Source organism: Somniosus microcephalus, chromosome 6 (genome assembly GCF_052327205.1).
Source record: "Somniosus microcephalus isolate GS21.2 chromosome 6, FLI_Smic_1.0, whole genome shotgun sequence".
Classification (NCBI taxonomy): Eukaryota; Metazoa; Chordata; class Chondrichthyes; order Squaliformes; family Somniosidae; genus Somniosus; species Somniosus microcephalus.
In genome coordinates this window covers 110,600,305-110,614,228 of record NC_140992.1, presented here as the reverse complement: position 1 = coordinate 110,614,228, position 13,924 = coordinate 110,600,305, and the positions used below count along the sequence as shown (strand labels likewise).

At 46.7% G+C, this 13,924-nt stretch overlaps 1 protein-coding gene across 3 annotated transcripts in view; it reads right to left on the bottom strand.

Annotated features, from left to right (window-relative positions):
* Positions 1–7,456, bottom strand: part of LOC147115987 (coagulation factor X) — a 64,827-nt gene extending 57,371 nt beyond the window's left edge. For 2 of the 3 annotated variants that reach the window (XM_085990669.1, XM_085990671.1), the window contains exon 1: positions 7,422–7,448. The gene's annotated coding sequence lies outside the window, so the exon portion shown is untranslated. Of the gene's footprint in view, positions 1–7,421 lie in introns of all 3 variants that reach the window. The other variant, XM_085990670.1, reaches the window with a different exon arrangement.
* Positions 7,457–13,924: the final 6,468 nt, after the last annotated feature.

Here is a 13,924-nt window from a genome sequence, read left to right as displayed (position 1 = left end):
AAATTTTAAACTCCTCGTCCTCCCCCAGCTCTGCGCTGCCGTCCTACTAGGGCTGGACTTCCAATCCCACCTCCAAAGTGTAACCCTAGCATACGGTGGACCCCTCCCCCCTCTCACAGTCGACAACCAGCGAATGTTAAACCGCCCACCGCGTAACACCTGCAGCCTATCCACCCTCAAGGTGCCGCCACCTTCCCTGTTCGCTAACCTCACCCCCGACTGCAAACCCGTCGCTACCAAGAGCAGGCGGTACAGCGCTGGGGACAGAGCTTTCATTAGCTCTGAGGTGCAGCGTCTCCTGAAGGAGGGCATCATCGAGGGGAGCAACAGCCCCTGGCGTGCCCAGGTCGTGGTCGTTAAGACCGGCGATAAAAATCGCCTGGTCATCGACTACAGCCAGACCATAAACAGATACACCCAGCTGGACGCATACCCCCTTCCCCGCATATCTGACATGGTCAATCAGATTGCACAATACCGCGTATTCTCGACCATCGACCTTAAGTCGGCCTACCACCAGCTCCCTATCCACCCCGAGGACCGCCAGTACACCGCCTTCGAGGCGAATGGGTGCCTATACCACTTCCTTAGGGTCCCCTTCGGTGTCACCAACGGGGTCTCGGTCTTCCAAAGGGAGATGGACCGGATGGTTGACCAGAACGGACTGCAGGCCACATTCCCCTATCTAGATAACGTCACCATCTGCGGCCGCGACCGGCAGGACCACGACGTGAATCTGGAGAAATTCCTCCGTACAGCCCAACGGCTGAACCTCACCTACAATAAGGAGAAATGTGTGTTTAACACCTTGCGCCTTGCCATCCTTGGCTGTGTAGTAGAGAACGGACTCATCGGCCCCGACCCCGAAAGAATGCGTCCCCTCATGGAGCTACCACTCCCCCACTGCCCTAAGGCACTTAAGAGAACCCTGGGGCACTTCGCCTACTATGCCCAATGGGTGCCCAATTATGCGGACAAAGCCAGACCCCTCATGAAGTCCACATCCTTCCCCCTCACGGAGGAAGCGTGCGCGGCCTTCTCCCTCATCAAGGGAGACATAGCCAAGGCCACAATGCACGCAGTGGATGAGTCCATCCCCTTCCAAGTGGAGAGCGATGCATCCGACTTCGCCCTAGCCGCTACCCTTAACCAGGAGGGGAGGCCGGTGGCCTTCTTCTCGAGGACCCTACAGGGCCCCGAGATCCGACACTCGTCGGTCGAGAAGGAAGCCCAGGCAATTGTGGAGGCGGTACGGCGCTGGAGGCATTACCTGGCAGGCAAACGATTTACCCTCCTCACCGACCAACGTTCGGTTGCTTTCATGTTTAATAACAAGCTGAGGGGCAAAATCAAGAATGACAAGATCTTGAGGTGGAGAATCGAGCTATCCACCTACGATTATGATATCTTGTACCGGCCAGGTAAGCTGAACGAACCCCCTGATGCTCTTTCACGAATTACATGCGCCAGCGCGCATATTGATAGACTTCAGACCCTCCACAACGACCTCTGCCACCCCGGGGTCACCAGACTTTACCATTTCATTAAGGCCCGCAACCTGACCTACTCCATCGAGGAGGTCAGGACCATGACCAGGAACTGCCAGACCTGCGCCGAGTGCAAACCGCACTTCTATAGGCCGGACAGAGCAAGCCTGATCAAGGCCACCCGCCCCTTCGAGCGCCTGAGCATCGACTTTAAGGGGCCTCTACCGTCATCTGACCGCAATGTGTACTTCCTCAACATCGTTGATGAGTACTCCCGTTTCCCTTTTGCCTTTCCCTGCCCAGACATGACCAGTACCACGGTCATCAAGTGCCTGAACGACCTCTTCGCCTTGTTCGGGTTCCCGAACTATATACATAGTGACCGGGGCTCCTCCTTCATGAGTGAGGAACTCCGTCAGTTCCTACTAGCGAGAGGTATTGCAGCAAGTAGGACCACCAGCTACAACCCCCGAGGGAACGGCCAGGTGGAAAGAGAGAACGCGACGGTATGGAAGGCCGTCCACTTAGCCTTAAAGTCTAAGGGCCTCCCAACCTCCCGCTGGCAGGAAGTCCTCCCGACAGCGCTGCACTCCATCCGGTCACTACTTTGCACTGCCGTTAACGCCACCCCCCATGAACGAATGTTTGTTTTCCCCAGGAAGTCGACTACGGGAACCACTCTACCAACCTGGCTGACCTCTCCGGGGCCCGTCTTGCTGCGAAAGCACGTGAGGGCCCATAAAACAGACCCCCTGGTCGAGAGGGTGAACCTCCTGCACGCCAACCCCCAGTACGCCTACGTGGCTTACCCAGACGGGCGGGAGGACACTGTCTCCTTACGAGACCTCGCACCCTCGGGCACTCCGGAGACACCACCTTTACCCCCCCCCACCACCCCCCAAATTCCAGCCCAGGTAGACGGCATGCCGGAACCCCACGAGCCTTCGCCGACCACGCAGACACCAGCACTAACACCGGATAATGCAGCACCGCCGCTGCGACGATCGGAGAGGCTTACGAGGCCTCCGGACAGACTGACATACCAGAACTGGTAGTACACTTCACCCCGCCGGACTCAAATCTAAACAAGGGGTGAATGTGGTAAACCACTTTTATCGTTCACTATCGTTACACTATAGTTATCACTGTTGTATTGTTATCACCGTTCTCACTGTTGTATCACTATACGAGGTCGCCTCTTGTCGCGCTGTTATACCTGGGCTGACCACCTCCGACTCCGCCCATGGCTCCACCTACCTGCCCAGGTATAAAGGTAGTCGACTGGCTGGTATTCCTCCTTGTTGGACCCGATCACCCACGAGGGTGGGCTCTGTTATTTAGTCAATAAAAACCTTTAGTTACGTTCCTAACTCGTCGCTTTTTATTGGACGAATTGATAGGTATATCACAGCTATTATGGCAAATCACAGTCTTTCACACTCCAACTTTTAAAACTAGTTATTATTGAGCACTGGGATTTCAGTTATAACCATTTTAATACTGCCAGTTTGTTAATCGAACACGTTGATATGAGTAAAACTTTATGAAAAAATGTTCCTAAATCCTGAAGTTTGTTTGTTTCCCTCCATCAGCAAAATATTCAGTAAAACTCCACCAAATTAGTAAACATAACCTCCCCCATCCCCATTGCTGAACCTATGCTGACTGCCCTTTATGAAACTGTCCTTTCCCAGGCATTACCTAGCTACTGGCTGGAAATTCCCCCCCCCCCCACCCCCCCATGCTTACATTTATCCCACACTGGTGGGTATCTGACTGCCCAATGACTACATCTAACATGTGGAGGAATTTCAAACTGTACAACTGCTGTCAAACCTGCTGCTCTACAGCACTTCCCACATCTGTTGGCTGACCATTTTCAACCAATTGAGCCACGATACCCACTTTTCAATCCTCGGTAATCTCTATCCACACTAGATAACTAAAAAAAACTCGTTAACATTTCACTAATTTCTCTTACTACATGTCTACTATACAAATCCTGGAGCTCAGTGTCTGGACACTGTAATCCTCCTTCAGGTTTGGTGTCTCGGGCTCTGGGCCCACTCTATTCTAAAACTCCTGGGATTCAGTGTCTGGACTCTAAATCTCATAATTTTTACAGTATGTAGTGTTTGTACCCTATTTACTGTAGAATTCCTGGGGTTCAGAGTCTACAGATTCTGTCTACTGTAAAGCTCCTGGAGTTCAATGTTTGCACATCATCTGTTTAACACTCCTAGAGTAGAGTGATTGGACCTCTTAAAACTCTTGAGGTAGAGTGTTTCTACCTTGTCTGTTTAAAACTCCTGGGAGACAATGTCTACACATTGTGTGTGTTAAATTACATGGGGTATAGTGTATTTTGAACACTCAAAGTACAGTAACCTCCACTCAGGACTGCCTGGGCAGAGGTGACTGAGCATGCTTATGCAGTAGCGGCAATAAAGGTCATCCTCCCAGATGCAGAAACTCCAATGAACATTCTAATGAAGCTTTTTCTGAGATAAGTGAGTCCTACAGTTGTCTCTTAGCAGTGTTCTGCAAAGACACACACTCAATACAATACAATACAAATCGCTTTATTGGCATGATAAGGAACATCCTATGTTGCCAAAGCATCAAAATACATTCATGGTTGAACACATAAACGCGGTTCCACTCATACAGTGTATAAACAGGTATATCCCCGAGTTTATAAATATATTTTCACCTTGTTTATATATACTCTTGTCTTAGTTTACTGGTTGTCCCTCTGTTCATGGCAAGCTGTAACATAGTGTGCCGCCAGTGCTACACAGCTTCTCTCCTCCCCCAGTAGGAATGGGAGTTTTTGGTTGTCAGTCAGATTTCTGAATTCAGGGCATATTTGTGAGAATTTTTGATAGAAATTCTCTCTGATGCCCTGATATTTTCCACAGGCTGTGAGGAAGTGCATCTCTGTCTCAACTACTCCCTGACTGCAGTGAGAGCATATCCTGTCTTCTCTTGGCAGCCTGGTCTGCCTGTGTCTGCCTTTTTCGATCGCTAGGCTATGTACACTCACTCAAAGACTAACACCCCCCCCCCTTTACCAATTGCATACTCATGAGATGCTTTGTTACTTTTACACTCCCTTTTTCTCTTTCTAACACTGACATAAGGTAATCCATATTCATGAATGACACGTCTTTCACCTTCCCAGGAAACCTTGCACAGATGGTAGGCAGGACTATTAAAGAGATCCCCACTACCCACTTGCATGCTGCTTGTTCCAGCACTCTTGATTTGGGAAACACATTGACCAGTGGCAGGTCTCAGGAAGCAGTCAGTGTGTCATCGATCTCTGTAATATTGCAGATCAAAGAAGTCTACAATAGAAGGGAGTATTCGCAGACTGGAGAAATGCACCAGCTCTCAAGCCCTTGACATGACGGAATGAACTGACCCTGCACGTACGGGGCCACCACTCCGTGGTCCCCATTGGAGAGAGGCATCCAGGTGGTGCACCTGCCTCTGCTCTTGGCTTTAAAACATCTCTTCATCCTCCATCTCCGAGGGCGATGGGAAACTCCGAAGGAATGCCCATGCTATCCATAGCGTGCTGTTGCCTATCTTGGGCAAACTATCTTCAATGGTAGGAGAACACATCTTAATTTCAAAACAACAAAAAAAGTCAACAAAATAAATCCAATCCTAAAACACCGCGAGCAAACAAAGGCACACTGCAAAGGAAGAAAATAACTGCCCATAAACCAGCTTTGCACAAGATCTGAGGGTGGGCTTTACGATCGACACCCGCTTGCGGTGTGCCCACAGGACTGTGCTTTGCTCCAAGGGGCAAAGGACTGGCCTAGTCGCAGGAGTGCAATTTATTGCATTTGATGCAGCAAGGACAGCCCCCAACACCAAAATGAATGAGGCTTGCGTTATGAAACAGCACAAGCTTCCTGTACACTCATAGCAGACCCACACAAACACCCAGGGCAAGTGTAAATTAACCCCCGATGGTATGATCCTTTGCAGCCAGAACACACCTGTGCCACCAGTGCATGGGAGTGGAATTTGAGCCCCGTAATGCTTTACCAAAAGCGGCTACTGAAGCAGAGATTATAACATTGTTTAAAAGGGAATTGCATAAGTATTTGGGAATAAAAAATACAGAAGGATGCAGAAAAAGTGTCCTGAAATAGGATTAGCCATTTCTAGTTTTAGAGCTCATATTGGCACAGGTACAATAGGCCTCTTTTCATATGTGTCAGCTTGGCTGAGTGGCAGCATTTTCACTGAAGAATCTGACTGCCATGGGTGTAAGACCCAAGACACAACACAGAAGCTAGGTTGAGTGGCAGCACTCTCACTGAAGAATCTGACTGCCATGGGTGTAAGACCCAAGACACAACACAGAAGCTAGGCTGAGTGGCAGCACTCTCACTGAAGAATCTGACTGCCATGGGTGTAAGACCCAAGACACAACACAGAAGCTAGGCTGAGTGGCAGCACTCTCACTGAAGAATCTGACTGCCATGGGTGTAAGACCCAAGACACAACACAGAAGCTAGGTTGAGTGGCAGCACTCTCACTGAAGAATCTGACTGCCATGGGTGTAAGACCCAAGACACAACACAGAAGCTAGGCTGAGTGGCAGCACTCTCACTGAAGAATCTGACTGCCATGGGTGTAAGACCCAAGACACAACACAGAAGCTTGGCTGAGTGGCAGCACTCTCACTGAAGAATCTGACTGCCATGGGTGTAAGACCCAAGACACAACACAGAAGCTAGGCTGAGACATCAGTGTGATGTTGGTCAAGGGATAAATATTGGCCAGGATACCGGGGATAACTTCCACGCTCTTCTTCGAAATAGTGCCATGGGTTTTTTTACATCCACCTGAGAGGGCAGACCTTGGTTTAAGGTTTACATCCAAAAGACAGCACCTCCGTCAGCCACGAGTACATGAGTCTCTGGAGTGGGACATGAACCCACAACCTTCTGGCTCAGAGGCGAGGGCGCTGAGCCACGGCTGACCTCAGCGGTTTGGGATGTCCTGAAGGTGTGAAAGGTGCTATAAAATTGCGAGTTCTTTCTGTGCTGCAATTTTTATGATTCTCTACGTGTCACCTCTAAAAACACCAGTTAAGGTTTCTGATCCAAGGGGTCAGTATTGCTCACTAAGTTAGACTGGTCCTTAATGCTTTTATAATTCTGTGAGGTGTTTAAAGAGGAAGCCTTGTCATTAGGACCCATTTGAAAATCAAATAAAAAGGAATTACATTATCTGCATCTGTATGTTCACATGATGACAAAGTTAAGTACAGGTATTAGAGGCCATTCGCTCATCGAGCACAGCCTTCCATAGAAACCTACGATTGCCCCATCACGGCATTTGTTTGTCAAACAATTTCAGGCGCCATTTTTACCCTTTTTAAAAAAAAGATCGTGTTTAAACGGGAAAGTGAGTTGACGGAGTTGCCAATCCAGGACTGCGAACAGTTGGGATTCACACACATACTATCGAAATGGCAGGATCAATAGAGCAGCCCCCGCAACTCCGTAAAACTAGCTCCTCAATCACACCATCAACACATTGTCACAACAAAAATAGGTCAAACTCTCAACACAGACACAGAATCAGTCAGAATATTTTGTAAATGGTCTGGTGTTGAGATTCCCTCTTTAAAACAGGAACTTCTTGAGATTCCCAAATTCTGCTGCAAGAGATATTAGTAAAGTAATTCAGAAAGGGGAAAGATTCCAAGACGAGTTCACTCAGTACATCTCCCTTTTGTTAAAAGAGACTATTTTATTTGTTTAAAAATGTGTATTTTGAAAACATCAAATGCACTGTGTGCTTAATGTAACAGTGCGATCAGATTTTACATTAGGATAGTTTCATAGCTAGATTTGTCTAGTTTAAGCTTTTAATCAATTATTAGGAAGGTTTTGTACTTACCCTGTCCTGTCTCTGCTAAATTCCAATTCATTCAAACAGCACAAGTTGATAACTAACTTACTCCAAATATTGACTCAGTCAATCAATCATTTGGAATTGCTGTTTTTTTCCTAGTGAATGGATAGCAGACACAAGACTCATTGAAACTATAGCAAGATCACTGATGGCTCAGTGTGCTTCAGGTTTAATCCCTGGTCTGGTTTGAGTTAGCTGATCGGAGCCATTAATTGAGGTGCTGCAGTTTGCCTCCCTGCCCGGGTTAGGGAAAAGAAAAATCAGCCAGGGTTCCTGATCACACTCCAGGATCAGGATAAGACTCAGCTGTAATGTCCTCCTCAACCCCCCCCTTCCCCCCAACATTCAATATACCAGCGACACTCACTATCTAGGGGTAGGAAGAGTCCAGTCATGATGCTCCAGCTGGTCTTTTCTTGCCCGGCATCTTCGTATGTTTTATAAATTGTAGCCATGATGTGGAGATGCCGGTGTTGGCCTGGGGTGGACAAATGTAGGAAGTCACACACCAGGTTATAGTCCAACAGTTTTATTTGAAATCACAAGCTTTCGGAGCACTGCTCCTTCGTCAGGTGAAGTCTGGTGTTGTGTGACTTCCTACATTTATAAATTGTAATGAAAGCAAGAAAAGTGGTAAAACCAGCTGAGCGATAGAATGGGAAGGACGACAGTGGAAAGGCAGATTGTCAGTAGTAGCGAGAGGGAGCAATATGCATTCCTCCAGCTTTGTACCAAGTTGAAGAACAAATGAAGATTACCTATGAACTCTCTAGTTGGTGTTTGGCTGCCCTTCAGACCTGAAAAGGGCTTTTCATTTTTTTTCTGACTATCCATTATAATTACTCAGATCTCTTTCTGCACTTTGCTACAAACACAGATTCTCAGCATTGCTGCAGTAACTCCCCAAGGCTATTTGTAACCATTAAGTACTAACGGTGGTTGATAATGAGCGATGAGGTGTCAGTACATTGCATGTAGCGTCCTGAATTAGTGCTTAACCCATTAGAACCCAATGTTAGTCTTAGAATAACAATACACAGATCTGCCAGCGGACTAACATTGGAGTTATGTTTAACTTTCATTTGATGACCTGAGGCAGGGGCGGAGATGAGCGAGATTGCGAACGATCTGGTTCAGCCTAACAGTGGTCAGGGAAGGGGATGGAGTCGGTGGCTAGGGAACGGATTTTGGTGGGGACTGAAGACGATGTCTTCAGTCATCCCAATATTTAATTGGAGGAATTTTCTGCTCATCCAATACTGGATGTTGGACAAGCACCGTGACAAATCATAGGCAGTGGAGTTGTTGAGAAGTGGTGGTGATGTAGAGCTGGGTGTTGTCAGCGTACTTGTGGAACCTGATGTTTTCAGATGATGTCGCTGAGGGGCAGCATGTAGATGAGAAATAGGAGTGGGCCAAGGATAGATCCTTGGGGACTCCAGAGGTAATGGTGCCGGAGTGGGAAGACAAGCCATTGCAGGAGAGTCTCTGACTACGACTGGATAGATAAGAATGGAACTAGGTGAGGGCAATGGACCCAGATGGACAATGGAGGAGAGGTGTTGGAGGAGGATGGTGTGGTCAACTGTGTCAAAGGCTGCAGATAGGTTGAGAAGATTGAGGAGGGATAGTTCACCACGGTCACAGTCACATAGGATGTCATTTGTAACTTTAATTAGGGCTGTTTTCAGTGCTGTGGCAGAGGCAGAAACCTGATGGGAGGGGTTCAAACATGTTGCGGGAAAGATGGACACAGATTTGTGGGGCGACAACATGTTCAAGGACTTTGGAAAGAAAAGGGAAGTTGGAGAGAGGGGTGGTCGTTTAAGGACAGAGGGGCCAAGGGTAGGTTTTGAGGAGAGGGGTGATGACAGCAGATTTGAAAAGGGGGGGGGGGAACAGTACCTGAGGAGAAGGAACTGTTAACAATATCAGCTAACTTGGGGCCCAGGAAAGGAACTCGTATTCTTCTATTAAAAACAAGCAGTCGTTTTGTACATGCTGGATGAAGTCAGTCAATATTTGGAATAAGTTAATTATCATCTGTGTTCTGTTTGATCAGATAAAAATTTAAGAGAACTGAACTATTAATGTGCATGATGGGTAAAAAAAAACTGGATCCATATTTCTGTGAAAACAATCATAATATAAAATTGACCTGAAATTTTATATTAAACTCATACCGTAGACAATTTTGAAATACTGCCTGTAGGGGCAAGATGACCGTGGCCATGAAGGAATTTTGACTGTGGGTCCCACATTTACTCATCAAATAACACAATTTTTTGTGCATGTTCATTTAGCGAGTGTGGTAATTTACAGAATCTAATGGAACCCATTAGCGTAACAACCGAGAATGAAACAAGGACCTTTTTCAGTGACTGAGAAGCATTTTCCGCTGGGACTAAATGAAGTGGAATGATGAGCAGAACCACACAAGGCACTCGCCATGGACTGATGGTGTGTTAACAATCACACAAGGCACTCGCCATGGACTGATGGTGTGTTAACAATCACACAAGGCACTCGCCATGGACTGATGGTGTGTTAACAATCACACAAGGCACTCGCCATGGACAGATGGTGTGTTAACAATCACACAAGGCACTCGCCATGGACAGATGGTGTGTTAACAATCACACAAGGCACTCGCCATGGACAGATGGTGTTAACAATCACACAAGGCACTCGCCATGGACAGATGGTGTTAACAATCACACAAGGCACTCACCATGGACAGATGGTGTGTTAACAATCACACAAGGCACTCACCATGGACAGATGGTGTTAACAATCACACAAGGCACTCGCCATGGACTGATGGTGTGTTAACAATCACACAAGGCACTCACCATGGACAGATGGTGTGTTAACAATCACACAAGGCACTCACCATGGACAGATGGTGTGTTAACAATCACACAAGGCACTCGCCATGGACTGATGGTGTGTTAACAATCACACAAGGCACTCGCCATGGACTGATGGTGTGTTAACAATCACACAAGGCACTCGCCATGGACTGATGGTGTGTTAACAATCACACAAGGCACTCGCCATGGACAGATGGTGTTAACAATCACACAAGGCACTCGCCATGGACTGATGGTGTGTTAACAATCACACAAGGCACTCACCATGGACAGATGGTGTGTTAACAATCACACAAGGCACTCACCATGGACAGATGGTGTGTTAACAATCACACAAGGCACTCGCCATGGACTGATGGTGTGTTAACAATCACACAAGGCACTCGCCATGGACTGATGGTGTGTTAACAATCACACAAGGCACTCGCCATGGACTGATGGTGTGTTAACAATCACACAAGGCACTCGCCATGGACAGATGGTGTTAACAATCACACAAGGCACTCACCATGGACTATTATAATAGCAAAATACTGTGGATGCTGGAAATCTGAAATAACAACAGAAAATGCTGGAAATACTCAGCAGGCCAGGCAGCATCCATGGAGAGAGAAAGAGTTAATGTTTCAGGTCTGGGACCCTTCATCAGAACTGGAAAAAGCTGGAAATGTAACAGATATTAAGCAGGTGCAGAGACAGGGGTGGGGGGGGGAAGGAATTGAAAGAACATACTGTGAAAATGTTGCAAATGGGAATGGCAAAATCATACTGCATGAAAAATGGGGGCAGGGATTATTAACTGAAATTGTTGAACTCGATATTGAGTCCGGAAGGCTGTAAAGTGCCTAATTGAAAGATGAGGTGCTGTTCCTCGAGCTTATGTTGAGCTTCATTGGAACAATGTAATAGGCCGAGGACAGAGAGATCAGAGTGGGAGTGAAGCGTTGAATTAAGGTGACAGGCGACCGGAAGCTCAGGGTCACTCTTACTGACTGAACGGAGATGTTCCGCAAAGCGGTCGCCCAATCTGCGTTTGGTCTCCCCAATGTAGAGGAGACTGCATCGTGAGCAGCGAATACAGTATATTAAATTGCAAGAAGTACAAGTAAATCGCTGTTTCACCTGAAGGGGTGTTTGGGGCCCTGGACAGTGGGAAGGGAGGAGGTAAAAGCGCTTGCACGGGAAGGTGCCAGGTGAAGGAGAAGAGCTGTTGGGAGTGGACCAGGGTGTCGCGGAGGGAGCGGTCCCTTCGGAATGCTGAAAGGGGAGGTGAGGGGAAGATATGTTTGGTGGTGGGATCACATTGGAGGTGGCGGAAATGGCAGAGGATGATCCGTTCAATGTGGAGGCTGGTGGGGTGAAAGGTGAGGACAAGGGGAACCCTATTGTGGTTCTGGGAGGGAGGGGAAGTGGTGAGAGCAGAAGTGCGGGAAATAGAACGGACACGGTCAGGGGCCGTGTCAACCACAGTAGAGGGGAATCCTCGGTTGAGGAAAAAGGAAGACATGTCGGAAGCACTGTTATGGAAGGTGGCATCGTCAGAACAGACGTGGCGGACTCACCATGGACTGATGGTGTGTTAACAATCACACAAGGCACTCGCCATGGACAGATGGTGTGTTAACAATCACACAAGACACTCACCATGGACAGATGGTGTGTTAACAATCACACAAGGCACTCGCCATGGACAGATGGTGTGTTAACAATCACACAAGACACTCACCATGGACTGATGGTGTGTTAACAATCACACAAGGCACTCGCCATGGACAGATGGTGTGTTAACAATCACACAAGACACTCACCATGGACAGATGGTGTGCTAACAAGTTACAACTAGGATTTATCATTGCTTTACTCTATTGGTAAGATTTCAAATGGAATAAAGAAGTCGAGGAACCGAGAGATCTTAGTGTGTAAATAATCAGGTAATTAAAGGTCATAAGTAGAAAAGGCTCTAAAAAAGACAAATGGATCCTTAGTCCTGTATCTGTCAAAGACCGTGTTGGGCTATTGAAGGATGTTGAAGGCGAGGTTACGAAGGACTCACTGGGTATGGCGGAAATATTAAATGAGTACTTTGCATTGGTCTTCACTCTTGAAGATGATGCTCGACTATTAGAACTGAATGATTTTAATAAAACTAGTAATATTAAATTAAATGAACATTTTTTAGATAGTATTAAGAACTTGAAAATAGATAGAGCAGCTGGACCGGATGACATCCACCCACAGGTCCTCGGGGAGATGGGACATGTGCGAGCTCCTTGCTCGTATTTTTAATAGCTCACTGCACTCTGGGATGGTTCCTGTAGACTGGAAGGAGGCTAATGTAGTTCCCATCTTTAGAAAAGGTGACAAGGCAAACCTGGGTAACTATAGGCCCATTAGTTTGTCATCAGAAATAGGAAAGATGCTTGAGGGAATCATTAGGGCTGCAATATATGATTGCTTGGATAGAGAGGGACATAATTAGCAACACCCAACATGGCTTCAAATTTAAATGTATTTTTTGAAGAAATTACGAAGATGGTGGATGAGGGAAGCCCAGTAGACATTGTCTACTTCCAAAAAGCTTTTGATAAGGTACCACACAAGAGGCTTCTCTACAAGATTAAAGCCCCTGGTATTAATGGTAATATATTGAGCGGAATTGAGAACTGGCTGGCAGGATGTAGGCAAAAAGTAGTTATAGATGGATTTAGATCTGTTTGGAGACTGGTCACGAGTGACGTCCTGCAGGGATCGGTGTTGGGACCGTTGCTCTTTACTATTTATTAATGATCTGGATGCAGGTGTTGGAGGCACGATCTTCAAATTTGCAGATGATACAAAGATCTGTGCGGGTGTTAGGACTGTAGATGATGCTCGACTGCTTCAGGCGGATCTTAATGTATTGGGAGATTGGGCTCATGACTGGCAAATGATGTTTAATTTGGATAAATGCAGTGTTATGCATATGGGCCGGGCGAATGCTCAACATTCATAAACACTTCAGGGAAAAGCATTAAAGGTGGAGAAAGAGAGAGATCTGGATGGTCTAGTGCATAGATCTCTAAAGGTACATGAGCAATGCTGTGAACCGATAGCAAAGAGGGTGTTGGGATGCATTCATAGGACAATTGATTATAAGATGAGGAATACTATTTTGACCTTTTACAAGACCTTGGTCAGGCCTCATTTGGGCTACTGTGTCCAGTTTTGGTCTCCTCAGATGGAGGGTGATATTGATGCAGAGGAGCGCCACTGGACTAATTCCCAGTTTAAAGCCTCTTAGTTATCAAGGTAGGCTAAAAGAGTTGGGACTCTATGTTGGACATCTTGGGGAGTTAAGGGTTAACAGTCGAACTTTTTTTATATCTTAAAGCAACAGGCTTTCCAAGATATAAACAGGATGACTTTGAAGTGTAGTAAAAGGAATGCATTGCTTGTTTTCTGAGATGTAAAGTGCTTTTGTAAAGGAATAAGTGTTAGTAATGACGTCACCCATGAACGGTTTAGTTTTAGGGTAATGAACATGTGTAGTAGGGATCCATTCGATACAGATAGCAGTTGGTACAGCTTTTACTTCAAAGATGCTAGCACATGTTAATCAGGAAGTCTTGTGTAGGG